Source organism: Talpa occidentalis, unplaced genomic scaffold, assembly GCF_014898055.3.
Source record: "Talpa occidentalis isolate TD23 unplaced genomic scaffold, MPIMG_talOcc4v2.1 talOcc4.16, whole genome shotgun sequence".
Classification (NCBI taxonomy): Eukaryota; Metazoa; Chordata; class Mammalia; order Eulipotyphla; family Talpidae; genus Talpa; species Talpa occidentalis.
Window position 1 is genome coordinate 28,628,908 of NW_023601653.1, and position 26,435 is coordinate 28,655,342.

General features: G+C 35.4%; 1 protein-coding gene across 1 annotated transcript in view; it reads right to left on the reverse strand.

Annotated features, from left to right (window-relative positions):
* The window catches only part of SYT1 (synaptotagmin 1), a 495,552-nt gene extending 470,404 nt beyond the window's left edge, over nucleotides 1–25,148 (reverse strand). The window contains exon 1 of the mRNA XM_054696190.1: nucleotides 24,780–25,148. The gene's annotated coding sequence lies outside the window, so the exon portion shown is untranslated. The remainder of the gene's footprint in view (nucleotides 1–24,779) is intronic.
* Between the last annotated feature and the right edge of the window lie 1,287 nt (nucleotides 25,149–26,435).

Consider the following 26,435-nt stretch of genomic DNA (forward strand, 5'->3'; position numbering starts at 1 on the left):
GAGATAAGCATGAGATAACATGCATCTCAGTTTGAAGTTAGTTTATTTTGGTACCACTACTTAGCTTGTGAAAATGCAGTAAATTGTGTCCTGCCTTCTGAGCACAGTTCAAATTGTCACTAACTTCCTTTTTTAATATTTTATTTTATATAATACTTACATCATTTTTCATCTTTGCACAATGTATGCATTTTCATTTTGATTATATTCCCCATACAATTGCACTCTCCCCCTTATTTTGACTCTCGTCCTTCCTATCCCCACCCCTCCCTAATCCCCCCACAGCTCCTGCCCCCAACCCCACTCCCCGTGTGTCTCTGGTTTATAGTTGCTTGTTGATTTTGATTATTACTTTGCATTGATTAGTCTTTTTCCTGGTCTTCCTAGGTATTTACCCAAATGACACAGAAATAGTAATTCCAAAGGGCACCTGCACGCCTATGTTTATAGCAAATTGTCACCAACTTCTGAGGACATTTATGACAAGGTTTCCTTTTACCCTTCTTGTTTCCAAGGTATCTTTAAATTTTATAACTTAAATAGCTGTTGAAAATGCCTCCTTCTATATATAAGTAAATACCATTTATCTCTTATTTCCTTACGGATACTTTAAAGTTCAGTTTCCTCCATAAATTCTGTTAACTATCCTGACAAATTTGTTCGAGAGCTATTTCCCTTTGATCAGTAGATATTAGAAACTATTCATTCTTTAACATTTGTTTATGAAATGCAAGGAAGCTTGGGAGCCTGGAAAGCAGCAATGATAACAAGGAAAGCTGGTTATGGAGCAAAATCATTCAGTTTAATACACAGCTATTTACTCATTTCCTGTTACAGATCAAATCAATTTCCTTATCTGTAAATTGAAGATGGTGGTATATTACAGTGCTACTAAATGAGAAAAATTTTCTGAAAAGGGTTTGCGTTCTGTATATGACAATGTATGTTGGCATTTCTTATAAAATTCTCTTCCTTCAAATCATGCCAATGTTTTAAAAAATAACTACATTTCAAGAGTCCATTTTGTACCTAATAAACTGACAGAATAAAGCAAAAAACAACAAAGCAAGCAAACAAAAATCAACAATAAGATCCTGCTGATTCTGGCATCAAAAATGTTCTAGTTCAGGTGGGAAGATTAACACAGCATACATGAAAAATCAGGGTACATTCTAAATGACACTTAAGAAAATGATATAAAATAGGGCACTACCTACATACCTAAAGTCTAGATATATTCATGTTAGGAGCATGATAACTACTGGGTGGTTCTTACCTAGAAACATTCTAGCTAATGTTTTTTCAGCTAAGCCTTGAAGGTAGATAAGTGTTTAAATTGATGCAGAGGAAACAGTGTCTTACTCTGGATAGGTCAGGAATAATGGAAATGCAAAATGAGTGGGAACTAAACATTAAAAAAACCTTCTCTGAAGATGAAGGATGAGCGAGTTGGAGAATGAAAAACTGATTGCAAGTGATAGAAACTGAAGCTCAGAAGGAAAGGAAGAGGTAAACAGTTGGGTGCAGAGTAGAACAGTCTGGTGTTAGATACATTTTGAGGTAGTACTGTCACAGTCACATAGAGATGTCTATTCTCTTACGCCTTTCAATTTGATTATTTCCCCCTTATTTCCCCCTTCTGAATAAAACAGAAGTCCATAAATGAAATGCACTGGAAATAAAAAAATGTAAATATTCAGTATATATTAGTGCAAACTGCAAAAATATAATATTACTGAAAACCATGTTTAGTGTCTTTGTGAAATGGACCACATTCTTTTTCTTAATGACATGTTATGCTGATTATTGTTGAGTTATTTTACAAAAAAAATTCTTAATGTTTAAGGTTTTCAGAATCTTAATCCTTTTTACTCTAACAAAGATCAAATAGGAGAAAAATTTCTATATATATATATATATATATATATAATATTCAACATTTTAAACCATGGAATTAATTTCAGGTTTGTCATAACTCTTTTTTTTTCTTGTATAAACCAGTCTCATATAAGACCCAGGTTCTTCATTATTTTCCTAACCACTCTAATCAATATTAATGCCAAGGTCTTGTTCACATTCTTCCCCACAGTACGGAAGTCCTATGAAACTTGTGAGACTTTAGCAAATACTTTTTGAAAACCTAAATCAAGTCCTAATTTTTTTCCCCTCGTGTTTTTTGGAGGTGACATTGATTTACAACACTGTATGTGACTCAGAGATATAGGATCATACCTCTTCAGATGCATGCTATCTCACTACATAAACCACCAAGGTACCCATAGTCTTCCATCACAAGTCCTAATTCTTTCCTCTAATTTATTACTAAGTGCTTTGTTTCTTCTTACCTATTGCATTGTATCCCACTTCACCTTAACTTACTGTATCAGTTTCACTTATATCGCAAACTCCTCAACCAGAGGAATATTGTCTTTCTAGAAAGTACACCTGAACTTCACCATCTTAACCATTTAAGAACCGGTTCATTCTCCAGAAAAAAAAAATATATATATACAAACACACACACTACATTTAGCATATACTGTCAGTGAAAATATCCTGAACCTTTTAGTAACACAGATGCCAGGATAAGATATTCTGAATTAGTGTTTAAAATACATCCCTGAATAAAGCAGGAATCCAATATATGTTTGTCAATGGATTAAGTATACATACTAGAATGATTTTGATTGGTTTAACAAAATTAACTGAACCAGGCACTCTGGGAGAACTAGGGCAGAAAATTGATAATAGTCCAAGGAGGGGGGAGGTTGGGGGATTTAGGAGAAAAGAAAAGCTTTGGCCTTAGGTATTAATCTAGCTAAGCTCTTTTTCTAGTAAGGATTTGTTACCAAGTACACATTTCTTAAAGAGAAGCAGGTAGTAAATCTGTGGATGTGGGAAGCTTCAGAATACAAGATGCCTTAAAGAACCTTGTGCTCCAAAGTAAAAATAGAAGTGACAGTGAGCAGGAGGAAGGAGGAGGATATGCTAGAATGGAAATCACACCCTTGGTTTCCTGATGAAGCATGACTCAGAAGCTACCAAAGATATTAACCAATCACCAGGCTGAACCATATAAAGTAGAGCTCAGAACTTAGCTGGAATAAGTACTCTCTGAAGCATCTCAAAAAGGAAACAACTCCAACAAGATTAGTAAAAATAATAATAGCCATTATAGATATAATTATTTATTGAACATTCCTCTCTGTCAAAACAATCTCTTACATGCATTATCTCTCAATAAATTGAAGATATGCTATTATCCCAGCTTTTAAATGTTTCATTAAAATTTAAAGAATGGAGATGAGTTTATTCATCTATCCAGGATATTATGCCAAAGATATCCAGGAATGAAGAGTCATGTGGGAAACATGAGTTGAATTATGAGCACCTCACCAACACTTGCTTTACGCAGTTAGATGTATCATCTCCTAGACACAATAAAAATACTTAATCTTGCCAAATCACAAAATCAAAAAACAAAGAATTTAAAAATACTTTTAATACCTGAGCTTCTACTAATTTATATTTCATTACTATTGTTAATTAATATTTCACTCTTCTCATGTACTAAATTTTATTATTAACCATAATCTCAACATAGCTTAAATGCTCTACTAAATAGTTTTGAGATGTGAAATTTAAGCAATCTTATTTGAAAATAAAATTTAGTTTCACTTATTTCCTTTTTGAAAGGTAAACTTTCTTTCATAAGCCAAGACTATCACCTTTGAAAAACATAATCAATACTCTCAAACAAGCAATAATTAATCTATTTCTCCTAAAAAAAGTTCTACATTGTTGAAATTACGTTTTACCATCTTAAGAGAAAACATATACTCCATTCAATCAGGAAATATTTAATGAATATTGACTATGTGTGCAGTATCGTTTGGGATATAAACACATTTTCACTACTCTGACTCATGTTGTAATAGGGAAGGAAAAAAATATAGGCAAACAACTATAAGGTAGGAAGTGCAAGTGTCATAGTAGATCATTATCGTCTCAATTCCACCAGCTCACCCCAACTTGTAACTAACTAGTACTTGGTATCTTGTTGGACTTAACCTAAAATAACTTTGCGTCTATTTATCCACTATGTCTTTTATATAAATATACATTTTCTTTGCTTTTATATAAATATATTTCTCATACTTTTCACTGAAAATATTTTGTGGATCTTTTTTAGACCTTTAAAATTATTATATTCTTTCTAAGAAGTTTTATTATTTTTTATTGAGGTTCTATCAGTTGTCAACACTAAATGATTTAGGGGTGTAGGTTCACACGTCTTCAGCGATATGTTACCACATGAGGGCCACCACCAAAGCACCCATAATTCTCCATCATAGTTCATTGAACCCCCTCCTTTCTTTTTTGTTACCCACCCTACCCTGCTCTGGTAGCCTCAATTCTGCAGTCAGATTTCAAGGGTTTGTTTTGGTTTCGTTTTACCTCTTTCTCTGTTTTGCTTCCCCTATTCCAAATACATCCAGTATTTGTCTTTCACATGCTGACTTACTTTTTTTTAGCATAATCCTCTCCAGTTCTAACCATGTGATCACAAATGGCAAAATTTCATCTTTTCTTAACTGAGTAGTATTCCATTGTGTGTACATTGTGTGTGTGTAGATAGACAAGTAGATAGGTAGGCAGGTAGGTAGGTAGGTAGGTAGGTAGTCAGGCAGGTAGACAGAGAGATGCCACATCTTAATCCATTCATCTGTCCTTGGGCACTTAGGTTGATTCCCTAGATTGGCTACTGTAAATAGTGCTGTAATGAAAATAGGAGTGCATAGCTGCCTTCAAATTAGTGTTTTTTGCATTCTTCAGATAGATACCTAGAAGTGGAATTGCCTAAATGTTACTAATTGAGATCAAAAGCATAGCAACAAATTAAGAAGAAAACATAGCTATGCCTCTAATAGCTATGATAACCTGTATTTTAGTCAGTTCATGCTCCTAGTGTTTTAGATACCCAGCAAATAATTTTCTATTGTTTACTTATTAGATGAGCATTCAGATATTCTAGATATTCTTTTTTAAAATTCTGGTTTTTAAGTGTAATATATAAAATACTATGTTTTATGGTATATAAATACAAATTTTACATTTAAGAATGTAAAAACACATGAATGTTTATCTCATAGCAAGCAGTAGAAAAATGTTTGCTGTGTACCTAAAGCATCAGTACAATACACTGACTAAAATATAAGTTATAATTAAAAGTTATAAGAATATTTTAATCCTCAATTTGTTGCTATGCATTTGACCATAACAAAGAACATTTTAGTTGATGATTAAATTTAGAGAATTTTATCAGATATCTTATAAATCAAAATCAACCTTAAGCAGAGTGGACACTATCTGGAATGTTGGTATGGATATATTTTTAATAAAAATTAAATTAAATGCAAAATATTTAAAAGCAAACACATTTTGTCTAAAAACAATTTTTCTTGAAAAGCAATACCAAGGTATTTTATGGAAGATGGCTTTTTGAACAATTGCACTTACACTATATTCTTCAACCCTTAACACGTCTATTATTCCAATGTTGAGAGTGCATTAGTAAGACTTTCAAGTGTAGGAAAAAAAAAAAAAGACTTTCTCTACCATTTTTCCAGATGTTTTAAAGTTAGCCCTGCTTTTATCTATTTGGCCCAAGAAAATAAATTAGATGAGAAGGTGGGTGGGAAACACATGTATAAAATGTTAAAAAATAAAATCAGTGTTATGATAAGCTCTAGTTTGTAAGATGAATATCAAATACTTTGAAAATAAACCTTCTGTATTAAGAGATTATTGTACTTCCCACTGCTCTACTCATGTACTGAGAGACCACAAAATCTGACAGGCAGGCAGAGAAGGTATGGAGCAATTCTGTTTCAAACATAAACCACAAAAGCAAACTTTCTCCTTGCTTCCACCTTGCCCCATTCAGTCTATTTTATTCAAAATGACCCTTTTACAAGAATCTAAGTTGGGCTGGGTTACCTTTGTTCTCGAACCCTCCACTATAGTCACTCAGCATCCTGCACCAGGTGCCCCTGTGCTAGCTCTCCAAAATAAGCTTTTGGTGCTTTCTTTGTCCTCTCCACCCAGTTCACACTGTTCACACCGAGTCTTTTCTTTTACTGAATCACCAGGCAAGGCACTGTCCCACCCCATACCAAGTTCAATTCCTCACTTCCTTCAGATCTCAAAGTGACCTTCATTGACCACCCTATTTAAAGACACATTCTGCCTGTGTCCTTACCCCTACCTGCCACCCCCCCCCTTCAAGTGGGCACTTCCTTCCCTGGGGTTTTTATTTGTACTGTCTTGATAGCACTTACCAGATAAAACATACTACCAGAAAAGTCTGTCCCTCCCTCCTGTCCATGCTTCCTTCCTTCTCCCCACTACCTTTCTCCCTCCTTTGCTTCCATTTTTCACTTCTTCTCTGCCCTCCTTAAAAGGCTAGTTCTTTGAAGACTGAAGATTCTTAATACTGAATAATTTTGAGCCAACAGGCAGTTTTGAGAGTTATTAAAGGAAAAAATGACCTAGTTCCTCTTGGTCCTAAAGTCAACCCCAGTCTCTACCCTGTCCCCTCCAGCACTGAATTCCATCTGCAACACTTAACAGCTTTGTGACCAAGAGCATAATTTTTCTGTCATTTAATTTTTTTCTTTCAAGATGGACATAAAAATAGTAAAAACTACACAGAGGAATAAAGTTGGATTAACTGAATAATGAACTTAAATATAAAGAATAGTACTTGGTCTGCAACTGAAGCCGTCAGTAAACTATTACTCAATTTTTAAAATTTTGTGAAGATGCATAAAGCTTCTTCAAACATCTTCTATATTTTTTCTCTTTGTTTTAAAATATTTGTAATATAGCTAAATTGTGGAAAATTGTTCTCAACAATTTAAATATTTTTGATTATTTAAAATTTTGAAATATTTAAAAGTCTTAAAATGAACATACTGTAGCCCCAAACCAAAGCTTTTTCAAATGTAACTATAAAATCTTATTTATAATAGTATCTGAGCATATACAGGAAATCAGAAATTAAAACATGTAGGGGAGATTATGCACTCTAATAATTATTATTTTTAAATATTTACTTATGCATACAAGAACTGGGGCATAAGCCAGAGGTGTGGGGGGGTGGTGAGAAGATTCACCAGACAGAGTGGGGAACAGAAGAGGCAGATGTACTAAAATATACTGCTGAGGGGAGCAGTAGACAGGAGAGGTCTTCTGTGCCATGTGGGTTGCTCCCTGGACAGCCAAGGATTGAACTTGTACTGTAGTGACTGGCAGTAGCTTGATAGTGCTGTCTTTAACTCCTGCACAACCAAGGAGGCCCTCTAATAATTATTGATGACAGGTAATTTTAAATAAGATCTAAACATTTTGAATTTTAAATAATTTTAAATAAGATCAAGCATTGTGTTAACACAATGCTTTGTAATGAGAAAAGTAGAATCCTTAAGTGTTACCAAATCTATATAATTTAATACATCTTATGTGTATTGTCACAATTATCATAAGTTATATTAGAAATACTTAAAATTAAGAAACTAGTTATAGCAAACTGTTTTGTAAACCAAATTGCAATATGCAATTAACATAGCTTATGTATTAGTGTTCATGTTACAGTAGCCAAAGGTAACATGTTACAGAAGCCAAAGGTAACATTAAAAAATCATATAATAACCTAACATGTGGCTAACTTTGTATATATAATGGAAAGTTGATTTTACATATGATGTATGCATATAATATTTCTGTTAGGAGATATAAGAGATTACTACAATAATTGTCTCTGTGAAGACAAAAATGAATATAAAGAAGATTTATTTTTTTAATTCACATAATCTTAGCAAATTATATTTTTAAATATTTTATAGAATACTGTTCATTTAAAAATGAAGCTAAAACATTTCTTTAGAAACACTTATTTTCATAAGCAAAAAGTTATAGTTTTCTAAAAAAATCAGTCTCACACCTACACTATTAAACATATAGAGATAATATATACAGGAAAAATTGTTTTTCAATAATAGAACACTTCTGTGCTTTGAATGCAGTAGATATTTATGGCATAATTGAGGGATGGTTACAAACAGGAAGGAAAAAGGAAGAGGAGAAAAATAAAAATAAAAGAACGATTATCTATTTCAAAGATAGGTCTCATTGACCCAAATAATCTAAAATAGTGGTTCCATTAAGTTAGAATTGGCATATTTTATTATATAACATGTTTTCATTTTAATTATCACAAAATGAATGTTTAAATTAGCAAACATTCATTTGGAATTTAATAGACTGCAACTTGGCTGATTTATTCCAGACAAGTGAAAACAGATAAGGGAAAAGAAGTTATATTTTACCTTGCATGAAAATAGACTCAACTATAACTAATTCCAGTTCATGCAGATTTTTATTACTAAGGCCACACATTAAGTTACTAAATTAGCTTGAAGAAAAATAGGAATGAGAGAAAAACAAGTGAAAAAAGTCAACCAGAATGATTCACCCAGCAATATCAACCAAAGATTTTTAAGTGCTTACTTAAAAAGTGCTAAGCACTGTTGGGTTCTTGGCAATAAGGGTCTGCAGGAAACAACACGGAGAAGGTTCCTACACTCAGAGCACTCAAGTGAATACAGGTTTTTTTTGGTATTGTGATAACATTAATTCTTCATGGGTCTAACTTTATAATTTAATGCATTGTTGTTGGAAGAAAAACATAGAAACGTACATGAATCTCATTTTGACAGTTATTCTCAAATGAGTAATCAGTAATTAGAGATTTTTAAAAATCATACCAGCCTGTACTTCTGTTACAGTCTCACTATTTTATCTTTAGCTAGAAGTTTTTTTTTCACTGCATTTTTCAGATATTTTCTGAAAATGTGTTTTCGCACCCAGCGGATGTAAGATCAGAGTGTTCCTATTTCAAAGAAAAGAAACAAACATGAAAAAAAAATCTGTGACAGCATGATTTTTAAGAAAACACATTATCAAAATTATTGGGAAAAATGCTAAGGTTAAAATATCACATATCATGTATACTTACAGATATATTGTATATAGATATAAAATATGACATAAAATACTTTTCTAGATCTCCTATAGGATTTCCTCCAACTAAATTTAGTCTTACCAGTCTTTTCATATATAATATATGACTACATTTTTTTCTTAAAAGCAGTTAAGTATTCAATGTCTTTATACTTAAACTCTACCTGGTGTTTCCCCCAATTTTTTTTTTTTAAGTTTCAATTACTGGTAAAATATTTTTCTATCACACAGAGATAGAGACAATTCTGCAGGAATTTCGAAAAGTAACATATACGTTTCTTATAATATGGAAAATTGAACTTCTACCTACAGATATAAATAATAAAATTTAATTTTAAACACCCATCCATATTATACTACTGCATTTACATCAGTCTCTTCTAATAGTAGATGTATCTACAAGTACTCTAAATATAAGGAGCAGGATGTGCTAGGTCCCTGAGACAAGAAGGGATTTAGAATATTAAAAACAGGCCTCCCTGGTAGCACAAAGGGTTAAGACACAACCTATGAAGCTGACCGCAGCCACTGAAGCACGAGTTCGATCCCCGACCAGGGAGCAACCCACATGGAGCAGCAGACCTCTTCTGCCTCACCCGCTACTCCCCTCAGCAGTGTATTTCAGTCAATTTGCCTGTTCTGTTCCCCCCTCTGTCTCTGGTGAATGCTCTCACGGTCCCCCCACCCCCGTACCTCTGGCCTGTACCCCAGCTCTTATATGCATAAATAAATAAATCTTAAAAAAATAACAGAGTACTAGAAACTTGATAGAAGGAGAGTGTGGCCAGAACACGAGCATAAAGGATATGAGAAAGGAAGTCTGTGCATAGGAGGGTTCAGATAATGCACGGGCTTGAAAGTTTAAGAATATAATTGGGAAGGTAAATTGGTTTGAATTAGAGTATGACAACAGACGTAGAGAAAATTAAGCAGATTCCAAAAGAGATTTATGAATTAAAGAAATGATCAGGGCACCATGTAGTCTGGGTTTGGAGTAAAGGATGAAAGGCAAGTGAAAACCAAGATGATTTCCAGGTTTCTAGATAACAAAATTAATGGTGCAATCATTCACTAGGATCAAATACATTAGGGAAGGGCAGACTTGTTAGTGAAGATAATGAGTTTAGCTTTGCACATGGTGAAATTAAGGTATTTAGAAGACATCCAAACAGACCTGCCAAACTGGCAATTGTATTCCATACTGGGGGTCCTAGTAAGACATAAATGATTGTTTATCCTCCAAATTTTTTAGGAATGCCAAAATTCTTAACCAAATACATATCCATTATTTAAGATTCAGGTAAAGAAAAGAGAAACTTTCATTAAATAATGAGCTGAGAATCAATCATGAAAATATATGTATCACCTACCCTGTGAAGCCAAGACAGCCTTGATGAATTGATCATTCACGCTCACATGCTTCCAGAAATCTGTTACTTTACTGTTTTAACTTATAGAAGAAGCTTTAAATACTTGGCAATATCCTCTCCTTCCAAGCCCCAACCCCTTGTGGTTATAGACCATGCCCTTGTATAGACCCCTTCCCATGTTCTTGTATTACAGGCCATGTAGACTGGATTTGACTAATAGTGTGTGAAATTATATTTGTCTCCTATAGGCACAGAGTAGTTAATTACTGATGAGAAAACTTCTAGTGTTTTGCTCTCTGTTGCAACAAATCCTTAAATGTTATGTTGAGATGACTGTTGTCAGTGAACCCATACCAGTCTGGGTCCTGGAATGACTACAAAAATCAGAAGAAGGGCCTCCCTGGTGGTGCAGGGGGTTAAGGGCGGCAGGGGGTGAAGCTGTCCTAGGTCTCTGCTGCCTGAGTTCTATCCTGGTCTGCCAGGGTGCTACCCACATGGCGCAGCAGACCTCTGTGTCTTGCCTACTGCTCCCCTCAGCAGTGTATTTCATTAGTCTGCCTGTTCTGCTCCCTAGTCTGTCTCTGGTGAATCCTCTCACCTCCCCCCCCAACAGCTCTGGCCTGTACTCCAGTTCTATATGAATAAATAAAATAAATCTTAAAAAAAAATCAGAAGACCCCTGCACTCCCACCACATACAACACACACTTATTCACATGGTTATGTAATAGGAAGAAAAATTGTTTGTTACCACCACATATTCTGCCCTATCTTAAGTATTTCACCGCCCACATCTGAGTGTATTATCATTTCTTGCTTATGTTGTTTCTCTTGTACTATTCTATGGTGCTGGGAATTTGTGTTCTTTAAATGTTTTTTTTTATAATTTTTTTTAAGATTTATTTATTTATTTATACAAGCACTGGGTACAGTCAGAAGCACTGGAGGGTGAGAAAATTTGCCACAGCCAGAGAGCAGAACAAGCAAACTGACAAAGTGTATTGCTGAGGGTAGCTGCAGGAGGCAGGAGAGGCCTGCGTGCCATGTGGGACACTCGCCCAGTGGCCCGGGATCGAACCAGTGCTGCAGAGGCTGCGGGCAGCTTCGCAACCCAGCGCTCAACCACTGCACCACCGGGGGGGCCCTCTTTAAATACTTTTTGAGATTACTGAATGACTGAAAGATCCAGGACAAAATTTCCAAACTTACCTACCATTATGAGAAAACCTACATGAATGGTAATGAAGTCAAAGGAGTATCCCTGTGCTGAGCCACTCATTTGTCAATTATCTTGAAGGAAAATACTATGGTCAACAACAGATCCTCACATTAGCACTAAAATGTGTCAGAGATATCATCCAGTAAAATCCTCATATCATGGAATCAGTGAGTTTGAGGGGTTTCATATTATTTGCCTGTTTTTAAATTTGAACAGAGAATTCTAAATACTTATGCTTGGTCTTCATCTTCAGTTGGCGCCATAAACTAGTTCTCTACTCACTAATTTAAGTAACAGAAATAATCTCTTATCACATCTGTGTATATGCTATTCTAAAAGGAAGTTTATCCATAATTTTAAAAGTGGTGCAATGTAGTCACACCAGTTCAACAATAATTTAAAAAAAAAAACTTACCAGCTCTTAACTCTAACCAATAATGATAATATCTTTTAACTGAATTACCCAGAATGTAGGTAACAAACACAGATCTGCTTGACTGAGAATGACTAATAACAATATTGGTGCCATATTCATTGTGGGCTTAACAAAAAAAGAAATATTTCATAGATGTTTTGTTAATATCATTTCTGTGTTTGATGCTTTATTGGGTTGATATGTCAATCAAAAATAAGAAAATACTGACTTAGGGCCTCCCCGGTGGCGCAGCGGTTGAGCACTTGGTTGCAAAGCTGCCCATAGCCTCTGCAGCGCCGGTTCGACAGCCGGTTCGATCCCCGGCTGCTCCCCGGCCACCGGAGGAGGGTCCCACATGGCGCGCAGACCTCTCCTGCTGCCCGCTGCTCCCCTCAGCAGTGTACTTTGGTCCTTCTGCCTGCTCTGCTCCCCGCTCTGGTGAATTCTCTCACCCTCCCGCGCTTCTGACTGTACCCAGTGCTTGTACAAATAAATAAAAATAAATCTTAAAAAAAAAAGAAAATATTGACTTAGTGGATCCATTTACTCTTTCAATAAACTCAGAGATGATAAAAATTGTAATTGCAGAATCCTGAAAAATTTACATTTAGTGGCGAGATCAGATAAATTTAATATATCGAAGTACACTCTATGTTAGTACATACATACTAAACCAAAAATATTTAGAATACAGAAGAGCCATGCTTCCCCAGATAAGGAAAACAGAGCATATCATGTATTGGCCCAATAGTCAATTATAATTCCTGCTATATTCACATATGGGTAACTTTATGTGACCTCAGCAAATAAAACTCCATTTTAAAGCATGTTATTATCATGTATACTGTTTATAGGAGTCATAGGGGAAAAGAGAGAGACATTTAAGATTGACGCTTTAATTACTACTTCATTATTGCTGCATCATATTGAGAGGTACACAGTCTCACAAAACTTAATATGCTTCTGTAAGCACCTAGATTACTGTCATAGAGTGACCTAGGTAGACTTAGGTTATTGAGTTCTTGATACCAGGATATGAAACTAGATAGAGGAAAAATAATTTCCGGTTAATGCTCTGAGATCTGTGTTGTCTAAATGACAATCGACACAAAATGATTTGTTTCATTATGTCTTCAGTATTTATTTACTTTTGTTTCAAATTCTAAATTAGAATGTTATAGGATATAATCAAAAGGAAATTACATTGAAAAAAATCATTATTGTGATACAAAGCCAATGTGTTCAGTTAAATTCAAAGAAATAATAAAATTGGGGTTAGATCATGTGTTCATTTTCTTCAGAAATGAGGGCAAAAAGAGAAAGGCTATTAAGATTTAACAAAAGATCTACATAAAGTGTGTAAAGAATAACTCCCATAAAAGAAAAGTAGTTATTCTTATTCCAGAGATGAAAATATATTCCTAAAAGACAAAGGAGATACATTTTGAAAGTCAGGGAGGAAATAGCACATATTTCATGGTTGTAAACATCAAAAAAAATGTAAGTATTTGAACACAGACTGGAAATGCATTGCAGGGATGAGATACCATAGATATTTAACTAATGTTGAGGTCATGTGATTATTTTGAAGTAATTTTGAAATTTTTATTAATGTTTGTAGATTGTTTTTATTTAAAATACTAAAGTAGGGTGAAATTCATGTCATGATTCTTTACAGTTCAGCTACACTTGTCTTTTGTCTCTTCTGTAAGAAAACCAAACTTATTCCCACTACAGGACTTTAACACTGACTATTTCTCCCGTCTACACCTTCTTCCCCTTATACTTAACATAGCTGGCTCTATCTTCTTTTATGTCTGGACTTACACATTTTTGGTTGACCAGATATTAAATGTTGTTGCTGTTTTTTTTTTTATTTTACAGTATTTCTCACATTTGAAACTACTTTAGATTTGAAACTACTTCAGTTATGTTTTGTTACTATTTTATCTACTTTCCTAGGATGTAACCTCCCTGAAAGCAGGGAATTTTCTGGAATGTATGCATCTCTGAATCACAGCATCCCAAACAGTACTTAGAATATAAGAGGCACATCAAGGTACTTACTAAAGAAATACACTATTCCTAAATAATTCCTTTTAAGTTTAGGATCTAGAAAGGGGAAAATGCAAGCATTTTTATGCAAATGTATTTTGTTATATCTGTAGCAATATATAGGTAGTTAGGGAAATTATAAAATAAAACTTTATAAATTACTAGAAATAACCTCACACACAAATATTAAAAATTTGAAGTATATACTGGTGGCCCTATCACATGTTTTTAGTTGACTGCTTCTGGCTCTACTCAGCTTGAAATCTAAAAATCCTTAAATCATGTAACAATCTGTGGTCTGCATCCAAAAAAAGGAAGCTAAGCCATCAAGGCAAGGATTGGACTACAATTAAGACTCTCAGCTCAGCCTCTGTCTTTTTCCATCAACCCTTTCACACTGGTATAGTCATACCGGTTGTTGAATTATTGAAAGTGTACACACGTATTAGTAAATGGTCATTGCTTTAAGCCCTCCTCAGTTACTCATTTCTATATTCTCAACTATGGTAGTCTTTTCTTACAGATCCCCAAATTTTCTCCTGCTGCATCAACCAGTGTTAACAGCCTGTAATAATAGGGACCCAGGAAGCACTTTCAACATTAGAGCCAGATGACATTCCTTCTGATGGATCAGTCACTACATCATATGAGCTGAACATCTGAGGCTTTTCCTGCCCTAAATTTAGTCATTTTTAATTCTTGTAGCAGTAGACCACTCTTTCTATGCAGATGGATGAGGCTATACATACCCAAAGCTCTCAAATCCAGAGATGATACAAGGCCCAGTGTATATAAATATCAATACTTCCAGCCCTTACCATAGAGATGGGTTCAGGCTAAACAATACAAGTTTATCCTGAATATTTTTTTGGGAAAAAAACAGACATTGTTTTACATGAATGTTTCCTAGGGTAGGGGAGGATAAGCATGGTCCTGATCATGTGGTTACTTTCCCACTTTCAGCTATGACCAAATCTAGAATATTCCTCGGCATCATGATAACATGAGCTCTAAATCCCTTTTCTTTCACAAACCATTTTTGAGTTTCACAGCATTTTTACAAGTGAAAGCATTCCCTGACTAATAAAAAAATGGGGGCAAGTGTAGTTAGCTCTGCAAACATCATTACATTTCCCTTTTTGAGAAAAAGAAACTTTCAGTAGTGAAATACCTTATTGAAGCTTGCCATGACAGACAGGTAGTTGAACCAGGTCTAAAAGATTCCAAGTTTCATGTTTTTATCACACTGACATGATGGTCAAACTACCGGCTTTAACAATGAAGTTGATAAAGTTTGCCTATGACTTTTCAGTTTCCCCTAGTCACCTCTACGTCTTTGTCACTATCTATTCCTTTTCCTTTGCAGCTGAGGAACATAATGATTAAATGCTTATGGGTGAGTATTGACTGTAAATAGACTTCTTGAGTCTGAATCTATATCCTACTACGTAAGTTGTGTGACCCTGGATATTTAATTCTTTTTCCAATTTTCTCATTAAAAAGGTACAATTAGGGCTTCCCTGGTGGTGCAAGGGGTTAAGTGTCAGCACTATGAAGTTCTCAGCAGCCACTGCAGCAGGAGTTCAATCCCGAGCCAGGAAGGTGACTCACATGACACAGCAGACCTTTCCTGTCTCATCTGTTGCTCCCCTTAACAGTGTATTTCAGTAGCTCCTCCTGCTCTGCTCCCCACTCTGTCTTTGGTGAACTCCCTCACCACCATCCCTCCCCCACACCTCTGGCCTAGACCCCAATTCTTGTATGCATAAATAAGTTTTTGAAAAAGAAGTACAATGAGAGCCAATCTCATATGTTATTGAGAATATTAAATGGAATGAAACATGAAAGTACACAGAAAATATCTGGCATGTAAGTAGTAAGGACACAAAGATATAATTACTCTGTGTTTTTCGCCACCCCTGTAAATACCAATCCTATAATCTAGATAATCTTGCATTCTTCCTATAGGTCTTTCCAAATTAAAACTTCCATTTCCTTATATTAGATCAGCTATGCAGTCAATTATATGGTCTACATTCCAATATATACGGTTATTAAGCATTGCTTACAAGTGTTTGACCCTTAACACACACACACACACACACACACACACAATGTCAATTGGTGGACTACATATAAGGACTGGCTGATAATTGGGCTCTGATACGTTCCCTTAGAGGACACTGTTCAGCTCTTTCTCCTTGTAACTGAAGAAACCACCAATAGATTCAATAACTTCCATTAATGTTAGATTTAAGAAACTGTGAAAAGCTGGATGTATGAGTACCAATGAAGAAAATCATAAGAAATGAAGCTGGGAGCATGTGGCAAAATATTTTAACTATTCCATTCATATTTCTGTGCATTATGGGAGGTGTTTTAGGACTATATATTTTACAAATGAGGAAATAAATGGGATTTAATATCATAGTGATATTCAGAAATCACTAAAGGCCAAATAAGCCTAGTAACTAGAAAGCTTTCAATAATTCCAAACAAAAATTTATTTCAAAGTTAGAGTCATAGAAGCAAGCTAGTATAGTAAAATTTCCTTTGCTTTTCAATGAAAAGAATAAAGATTATGTATCCAATAGTTAATGAAGATGAAATTTTTTTTCTATGTTAGATAGAAAGCTGGTTCTTATGTATTAACTTTTTTTTTCTTTATTAAATGCTGAGGCAGTATAATTTAGTAGGTAAATATTCTAAAAGACTTCCTAAAGATTGTAATTGCACTTAGGTAACTTAATATCCGAGTATCCTATATTGTCTCTGTTAAATGAAAAATATTGTCAAAAACAAATATAAAACTGTATTTAAAAAATACATGTCACTAGAAATCATGATTTAATTATTATCATTGGAAGAGTAAAATAATTATAAAAAGTAGAAAAGAAGGAACCTGATATTACATGCCATTTGCTTGGAATTTTAACATAATTAGTCTGTCTCTTTGCAATCAATGTTGGTATAGAAATTACAAGTAGGCTAGTCTTTACATGTTAGATCTAAAAAAAAAACCATTCATATCATGACATATTCCATTTTAAGTATGCCAATTACATAGAGAAGCCACTCATACGTACATATATATATATATATATATATATATATATATATATATACACATACACACACACACTTATATGTATGTGTTTTGTGAAGCTAAACTAGAATGTAAACAAACTAAGAATTAAATTTCTTGGCTTCTGTCAAAAAAACAATCCTGCTGATAGAGATTATAATGATACCTAGAGTACCAGGATTCCATTAGTGATTCTATAGGAAGATAATTTAGCAAGATATAAAAAAAGAAAAGGCAAGGAAAATAAGGAGTGGGTAGGAAGGGAAGAGATGAGAAAGAAAATGCTACAGAAAGAAAGGAAATGCCAGAGGATTACTACCTTTACTCTCTCAGTAGTGCTCATGAACAAATACCTTCCCTATGATAGTGAATAGTAAGTTGCTTCAACATATACAGGTATAAAAAACCAGAAGTCAAAAGAAATAAAACTGTTGCTTTGTGTTCAATATATATAATGAAACAGATTCTCAAAGACATAACAGAACTTGTCTACTTCACTTTTTTTTATGAAGGAGTCTACTCTTTCCTATCATCAGTATTCATCTAGTGGTGAATGGTTCAGAAATTATCAATGAGTCTCATGAAAAATAAAATTGGAAATTGCATATCAGGTTCTTTTTTTATCATTTAAAAGTAGGGCAATTTGGTCAATTTAAGAGTATTTTGACTTTTTGTTAAAATGTCATTTCTTGGATTATTAAACTCAGATGTATCTCAAGGTGACGACTTTAAGATTATAATTTCATAAAAACACTAAAAATAGATGCATTAGTTGTAATGTCATATTGTTAAATAAGCTTTTAACATAAAAAATTCCTGTATACAAACTCAAGCACTTTTAGACATATAATAGCCTGATTTATACTTATATTTAAATATAAAACCCGTGGCCTTGAATTCTGGACATTGGTTAAAATAGGATGGTGATGCTATTCTATTTATAGAAGAGGTTCTGATGCTCCAGAAATGTGCTCTAATGCCCAATGGTTCACTTTATTCATTCCCCAAATCTGATGAAAATGCTAGGGATTAGGCAGAAAGCCAGCCTTGTAAGCCAGGATCTGGCAGAAACTCCAAGTCAGAAACAGATTCAATGCTTAGCTACCTTGTCTTTCTCCTGAGAAATTGTGTCAACTTTTCTTCTTAATAATCTTGCTAACTCAAAGTCTGACTGCTACAGGAGCTCAGGTAGGCTGGGGTAAATTGTGTTATACCACTTGCCCTTATTTCAAAAACCATTAAGTTATCTGTCTAAAAAAAATTAGTTGATTTTTTTTCTCAATATAAGAAGATTTTGTGTAATTTCCACACTTTATAAATGGTGAACAATGACCTATTCACAGTTTGATAGCATAGAATACTTAGTGAGAGTAGTCTACTGCTCTGATGGTTCTATTGGTGCTTACACTTACAGTAACACTCACATAAACTTATGTTAGAATATTAATCTATTGTCAGATATATCAGCAACTTTATGTGGTGTTTCCTAATAATTGCCAGAGATTTCATAGAAAATCAAACCAGTTCTCAATTATCTATAATTATGAAAATGAGATATGTGAATGTCTAAGGGTCTCCATAGTAAGACACATATTTGCGAAGATTTGGGAAAGACTAAAGCTAATCCAAGGATTTGAAATTCCTTTTAACAATTTCCACTTTTATCCATTTGTATTAAAAAGTAAAAAGGCTGTACTGGTTCATGGTTTTATTAACTCACCTTCTCCTAGAATCACTGGTGAGTAATCAAAAGAAATTCCATGGAAAAAACTATGATATTAATTATACTAAAACTTCTGTAAGATTCAGGATCCCATTTGAAAAGTGTTTATATTAAATTTGCTATAGCTGTGTATGTTTTGGCTGAGTGTATCTTTTGCCTTCACATTGATGAAAATATGCCAACAAATCTCAAAGTAGCAATTAGTAAATCCAATTATCTGCTTCCAAGTCAGACTAAGGATGGGGTGACATGCAAGGAGGCTGCTACAGAAAGGAAATGGGCCTCATGCAGAGACAGAAGACAGTTCCCTGGAGGCCACACCCAGGGAGCTTATCACAGAAATCTGAGGTAGGTTTGCCTATTTTCCCCAGGATTCCCACATGACTAAGAAGATGGCTGTAGTAAAGAAGGGTGTAGGGGGAGAACCAGATAAGAGTACAGCTCATTTAAGCAATTGCAGTATAATGCTATTTCAAATTTAAAACTCTAATTCTGTTTATGTTAAGTACCTACGTGCATTTTCTCCTTGATTAACTAAACAAATTATTTAGAAAGAGAAAGAAAATATTTATCTATTGCAGAAAACAACCCACAACACTTCTTACCTACACAATATCCTCTGGCAAAAATAAAAATTAATTACATGAACTCTAAGCACTTGAGAATTATAAACAAAGTTGCATTTCACAAATAGAGAAACAGGTTCAATAAGACAAGTTAAGATCAAGTGTCAGAACTAGACCTGAATTAGATTATTCCAATGAAAGATATATTCCTGACTGAGCACTCAGCTAAATGTCTTAAGCACCATACTTGTAGTTACTGTAGCATGGTTGCAATCTGCCTTGTCCAATTAAATGTTTTTTTGCCAGGGCTGGCAGGAAAGATAGGAAATCATATACTAAAACAGTTTCACCAGATTCTTATACTTGTTTAAAAAGGCCATTTTCATTCTGCATGGAAAATTTCCAGTTTCCATTTTGTATAAATAGATAAGAAATGGAAAGTATTTATTACTTTCATCTGCTTTATAAATTTCCAGAACCCCTCTCTAACAAAATCATCCCTTATATTACAATATGTACAATAGACTGTACGTGAGACTAATATAGGAAGGCCCATATTTTTCCTCTTTATCTCCATGATAGCAGTAACCAAAAAAGATGAACTTTGACCTCTTCAGTTATTAAAAGTACATTTTACAAACCTGTATGCCACATCCTTCCCAAGCATTGGTACTCGTATAAAGCAAAACCAAAGGAAATAGAACTAGTTCTAAACAATTACAACCTGTAGTCTCACTAGACATAAAACTTATGAAAATCAGAGAGACAAATTTTTGAAAATAAATGTATTTTTCAAAGATGTGGCATAAATTTATTTCTAACATTATCATAAATATGCTAATTTGACTAACAGGCTTTCTTGTTTTAGAACTCTTTTAAATGTTTTCAAATTAAACAACCCTAGATAATTTATAAGGAAGTTTCTTTGCAATAGGACCTTTAAAATTGTATTTAAATAGCATCTTGGTGCTTACTATTTCTATAGGATAACAATATTTTTCATTGTACACTTTAAGCTTTTTTTAAAAAAACAGCAAAGTTTAGGGTATTATTTACATATAGAAGGACAAGAAGCTCTCTTATTTGTAATAGCTATTTTACATCATTTTGTAAATATATTTATGGTACATTATTCTATTACTAAGACTTGAGTAAAATGACATTCATATACTCTGCTACCACAGTTTATCTGATAGTCAATATAAAAGTACTCTTGGAAAATTCCCTTAAAATGACAGAAACTACTATTTCCTTCAAAGTGAAAAAGATCAAAATTGTGCTTTAAAAAATAAGCATACTTAATGGAGAGATCTGAATCAAGTTTACAAAAATACTATGAAAAATACTGATTATTCCTAGTGGAGTAAAAGATACCAATCTATATCCACCTATCTAAAAAAGCAGTGATAATTATGCCACTCAATTATGTAAAAGATTAAGAACAAGTTTACCTTTAGGCAAACACTAAGAAACAACCAATAAAAGCATTAGAAAGAGAGAAATTTTATCACCCTGTTATGTCCAAATCAAATGAAAATATGATTTCAATTTACCTGTATGTAGAAGTGCATCTTCTTAGACTATGAGTATTTTTTATTCATGAGTCATACAAAAACACTTATTCCTAAAGTCCTAAAAGGGAGAGATCTAAACTCTCATTAATTTTCCCTTTGTTTATTCTTAGTCTTTCAACTAAAGAATTATTTTAAAAAGCATACACATTATCATTTTTCTTTGAAAGGTACTTTTTACAGGATACTCCCCAGTGTCAGCTACTGTCTCTTAATCTAATCTTTTTAGAAAGTTACATAATCTTAAAACATGTATATATACATATCTGCACATATATATTCTTAATGCCAGTTGAAATAGTTTATTACTTTTGACTATCATATGGTTTATTCCTATTCAAACAGCGTTTGTCAATTTCAATAGAAAACAAATTCAACCAGAAAGTAGCTCTTATCTATGACTTTGATACAAATGTATTTATGACAATTATGAAATCATTTATAAATTGAAAACAAATAAAATGTGGAATAGTTATTTAATTTTTGACTATAAGATCTATATTATACTATGGCAGAAATTCTAATTTTGGTCTTGCTTTTTGTAATATTAGACCAAATTTGTTTCATTATGTAATCAAACTGTTTATTTTTGCTTTCCCTCCCATAAATCACTTCATTACTGCTATTAGGTAAAGAAATATTATGTTCTAATTTGGAATTAATGATATTTCTTACTGTCTATTGCACAAACTGGAAATCACAACAGCTAGAAGTATTTTGAGCTCATACAATTGTCTATGTTATGTGTGAATTTTCTAAAATTGGCCGGCTCTAAAAATCTGTTTTGGGACTTTATTCTAAAATTGATTTAATACAGTAATCTTGAAACGCATAAATTATGTCATGGTGTCATTATGCTAATAGGAAGTTCAAGTTAACTTTCAGATTTCTAACCCATCTCCTTTTTATCAATCTTCCAGTCTTGCAAATAATTAAGACAAGTTACAATATATTTTTAGTTTTATTTTCAGTTAGCACTAAACCTAATATGCAAATCTTATAATGTAAATATCATGTTGCTCATTTTCATATTTCTTGATAAGAACTATATGATTATTTGACCAGTGGAATAACTAATATTCTCCAATATGAACTGGAAGTTCAAAACTGTCCTGCAGTAACTCTTTTTTTCTGTGTAATTTTTTGTGGAATTAGTATTTTAGGATTTCCTCTGCAGAGTAGCAATCTTTAGTTTTCACAAAAGTACCTTGAAGTTCAATTACATATTTGCTCTGAAATGGTAATAAGATTTACTAAAACAGTCTTTTAAAAGGAGACCAGATAAAGACTGTATGAAATTCTTACACTAGAACATTTTTGTAGGATGACAGTTTAAAAATTCTATAATACATCATTTTAAGTCTATCCCAATCCACTCACTATGTATTGGAAATAGTTCTGACTTCCAGTATATAAAGGCTCAGATTTTCTTTATATGTGAAAAACTAAATACTCACATACATCTCTTTCATAAGTCATTGCTATAAATAACATTTCTAAAGAGTCATGAAAATAAATGTCACAAACCAAGCCCAAACTTTTTCCTTTCCCTAAGACCATGGAGCAATAAGCAAAATCTTATTTAGTTCACATGGAAAGCAATTGGTTTCTTTTTTGTACATCTTTTCATGTCTGAACTTGTTAATTCAGTTATACACACACGAGGCAATTAAGTGATTGTCCTTTTGTCCTTGTAACCAAAAGGTGGCACCTCTAAAAACTAGAGTTAGCTTTCAACAGATATATTACATTTTAAAAAGGCATTTAATTGTCAAAGCCCTAGAAGGAATTCTTGTATTTGTGACTCCAGGTAGTTTTACTCAGATAGAAAAGAAAATTACCTCCAATGAAAAATGATTAAGAATACATCAATGATGAATGAATCCAACATATTCTCCAAGTTGGTGTATAAACTTATGCACTAACATGCATGTTGAAAAAATGTTTTCTGGGGTATACAAATTAATAGGGAAGGTCAGACAGAGTTGAGAAAGAGAATTATTTATTCTTATCCCAAGTAGACATGTAAGAAATAAAACTAAGATACAGCATTTCCCCTCACAGATAAAAGGAAAGGATTTATCTGGACATTCAAATCTACTGACTTCCCTGAACTCATGTAGGACACACATGCATTTCAACGAGGAGCTACCTTCTTCCACCTGACAGTAATGGCTTAGCTGTCTCTGATGAATAACAGCAAATGAAAGCTTATATCACTGATGATGGAATTAGAAATTGCTGAAGATGCCGTGAAGGCTCTGTCCAACAAGTACTTTTTCCTTGACCTATTATGCAGGCAGCCAGGACACATGGTTGTTTATCTTTTCTCTTCTAAGATGCAGGAACAAAAATATTTTTTCTCTTTAAGATTTTTTTGAAATTTGAGGTTATCATCCTACCATTACTTTCTAAACTTTGTGCCCGTGTAAGAGAATTCTTGGCCAACTGAGCTCTCATGTGCCTTGTAAATGAAGAAGGGAAACTGAATCAAAATCATGTTTACATCAACTGGATATTGTTATTAAAATAAAACAAGGTGAGGCATGAATTTGACGTTCAGGCAATTAAATACAAACAGATAGTGGAAAGATAGAATGAAATGACAATTCAGTGCAAATAGAGCTTTAAAGCAAAAGTTAAATGGTTTCTTTATCTCACCAAGAGGTTAATACTCAAAGTGAAAATCAACATGTACACAAAGCTAACTAGAAGGAAGATTAGTTTCCTCAAAGTAGAAATCCAAGCCTCCTGATAATAGTGGTGTCACATGTTTTGAAACTTCTCATTTTTTTTTGCTCCCACCCCACCCTAAAGACCATACCAGAGAACCTCAGGAAAGTACTAATCTGTTTTTAATTTTTTTTTTTCTTTACTGGAGAAATCCCTCAAAGTTCAGCCATTACCACTGATGTGCAATACTAAATAGTCAGCCCCACAGGACAGATGGAAACAGGAGTAGTCAGATGGTTGGCACTTAAAAGCAACAGCAATTAAGCAGTTGAAAGTGGGTTAGATTGTTGGTTTATTTTTGTTCCATTTGAACAAATCAAGTGAGAGACATAGCTCTTGCAAGGAGAACAAGTCAAACTTGATGCTTCCCCTCTTTGACAGCCCAGGCTGGAAGGTTGTCTACTCTCCTTATTCAGTTTAATTGCTTTCTGTACTCTAATTTCCACAAAGGTTGTATTTTATCTTGTTTCCCCCCTCCCATGGCAGAAAAAAAAATTCTCCTTTCTTTACCTCTTCCACTGCACCCCCACCCCCTATGCTTCCCTCAGAGAAAAGGCAATCCTCTCTAGGAGAAAAGGAAACCTAGTGCGTGATTAGGGTGGAGGAGAGTGAAGATAAAAGAAAGATTAAGGAGGCGAGGAGTGAAGAGAGCCTGAGAGGGGATAGGGGCGGGGGACGGAGGAGAGAGAATTAGACAAGGAAAGAGGGAGCAAGAAGATGGGGGATGCCAAACATTAACTCCAGGCTCTAAATCACAGGCGCTGTGCAAAGTGCTTTTCCAAGAGATGCACATGTGGTCTTATTCTATTTCTCACAATAGGCCACCCGGGGCTCCCTCCCCAGGTCTGTCTCCCACTACCAAAATCCAAGTGCACCTAGAAGACTATCAAGCCCACGGATTCAAGCAAATAGGCACCCCAGAGGTGGCCGCGCAGCGAGTCCCAGTCCGGCTGTCTTACCTGGAGGCAGGATCTGGAGGTGGTGCCGGTCTGGGTCTCCACTGCTCTTGCTGCGGACCGGGCGTGAGGCACACGTCCTCTCGCTGCCTCTGCTCTTGGAGGGGCAGCCTGCAACACAAAAGGGGTGTGTGGGTGTGGGTGTGTGGGAGGTTTTCCAGGGCCACCAGCTGGTCCCAGCTGGCCGCCCCCACCCTACACACACCCCTCCGGGGCGCTGAGCCCCCCTCTCAACAGAGCACCACCCTGGGGGGCTGGCCCAGGGTGTAGCCTCAAGTTGCTTCTAAGTGCTGCTGCAGCTGCTGCCACTGCAGGGAGAAGAGGTGGAAAGACACTGGGGCTGTACTCGGTCTAGAGCATCCCCACACTGCAGCTTCTCCAGGAATCCCTCCAGTGAGGAGGCGGCCGCCCAGCATCTCCCAGCCCAGGCTGCCTGATTGGTTCCACCTCCGGTACGCTGCGCCCAGGAGCCAATCCGGACGCACTAATAATAGGTGGATCCGCTCAGCCAACATCGCCCATCCCAGTTCTGTTAGTGTCTCTCCATCCCCACAGCGGACAGGGACCTGAAGGGGGGGGGGTCGAAGAGGGGATGAACTAAGAGGGGGACAGATCCCAAGGAGACCCAATCAAGGACATGCAATGAACCCTCTGTGTAGGCACAGGGGTACCCCACAACCTGCTCAGCAAGCCATATGCACGAGAAGAAAACAGCATAATACAAAGCTATTTTCTTTCTTTCTTTCTTTTTTTTTTTACTTTCAATCAAAAGCTGCTCTGATACTGAGCATGCCCAGACTGCAACAGAGCTCTCGGAGTTCTGCTGTGTGGGGTTCGCCGGCTGTGGATTTTTGAAAAGGTGGGAGCCGGGAAGGAGAGGCAGAAGTTTGTCTTTGGCCATTTGACCCAGCGGAGTTGTGAAAGCTGAGCAGGGCGGGGAGACGAAATGGTTCTACACAAGTGTCCTCAAACTGAGCCACAGGGAGGTGGCCCTTTGGGATATAGGAGGCTAATGATATTATTCTGTCGGGGTACAGCTGTGGAAGCTGCGGGGTGGGGGGTAGAATGGGCTGAGCCTTGTTTGATGCCTGCAGACTTTCCTGAAGGGTGCGGTGGACCGGAGAAGCGCTGTCCCAGAGGTGGGCATGGGGAGCATGACTCCACCCAGCAGCAGCAGCTGCCTGGCAGTGCAGAGTGCACTGGGAGTTTCCATTACAGCGACCAATAAGTTTGTAGACTTGAGCCAAGAGCGACATTGTTGGGGGTGCTGATTCTGCCGAACCCCTCCCCCATCTCTCTCCACCCTTGCCAGCGCAGTGACGAGTAAAGCAGTAAAGCATGGGCTTTCTCCTGTTTCTCTTCCCCCTGAACCATTGTGCTAGGAAGTAAGAAGCTTTTTCCCTTGTGAGGGCGGTGCTGACCTGATTGTCTCTAAGCTCTGGGGCAATTTATAGCTTGGTAATACTAAGAGATACCAAGCTGGGAGGTTCAAGCTGTTGGGGGAAGGGACTGGAAGCTTGGCTGACTTGCAGAGCCTAGCTCCAGGTAGAGCGAGCCCATTCTCTGCTCCACAGGTGAAAGGCTTTGAAATGCAAAGTATTTCTCTTTCTCACTCCCTTGACCCCATTTAAAGGACTCTGAACCTCTGATTTGCTTTAT